The 614-nt window shown below is 38.6% G+C and overlaps 1 protein-coding gene across 2 annotated transcripts in view; it reads left to right on the top strand.

The window, feature by feature from the left end:
• Positions 1 to 525: 525 nt before the first annotated feature.
• si:dkey-21a6.5 (sushi, von Willebrand factor type A, EGF and pentraxin domain-containing protein 1) overlaps positions 526 to 614 on the top strand; it is a 13,185-nt gene continuing 13,096 nt past the window's right edge. For both annotated transcript variants that reach the window (XM_042086141.1, XM_042086149.1), the window contains exon 1: positions 526 to 614. This exon is cut by the window's right edge and continues 125 nt beyond it. The gene's annotated coding sequence lies outside the window, so the exon portion shown is untranslated.

Below are 614 nucleotides of genomic sequence, written 5' to 3'. Positions count from 1 at the left end.
TCTGTTTTTAGACATTACATTGATTCAATTAGGTACTCAAAAAATACTAAGGCCATGAGAACTCTGATTCTGTATGAGTCGTATGTGACCTCAAAGGGTTATTATAGGGTTATATTATCAAAGGGTTATAGGGTTATATTATCAAAGGGTTATTATAGGGTTATATTATCAAAGGGTTATTATAGGGTTATATTATCAAAGGGTTATAGGGTTATATTATCAAAGGGTTATAGGGTTATATTATCAAAGGGTTATTATAGGGTTATATTATTAAAGGGTTATAGGGTTATATTATCAAAAAAAAACACAAGACGCATTAATAACCCTTTGATAATATAACCCTATAATAACCCTTTGATAATATAACCCTATAATAACCCTTTGATAATATAACCCTATAAATCGAATAAATAAAAAAAGTTCGCAGAAGCGCTGCTGCCATCTAGGGGCCGGTGGCGGGGCCGCACGCGTGGCTAAGTACAATCACATGATGGGAATGTTTTGTCATATGACAGCAATGAGCTCGCGAGTCAAGAGCCGAAACTCCGGGAAGAGCTCGGTGGCAGCGCAGGAGCTCCCGTGCTGATCGCCAGTCCTGACCACCCCGCAGCCCC

The sequence above is a fragment of the Alosa sapidissima genome, chromosome 1, assembly GCF_018492685.1.
Source record: "Alosa sapidissima isolate fAloSap1 chromosome 1, fAloSap1.pri, whole genome shotgun sequence".
Taxonomy (NCBI): Eukaryota; Metazoa; Chordata; class Actinopteri; order Clupeiformes; family Clupeidae; genus Alosa; species Alosa sapidissima.
The sequence above is the reverse complement of the archived record's forward strand: the minus strand, read 5'-3'. Positions and strand labels throughout refer to the sequence as shown.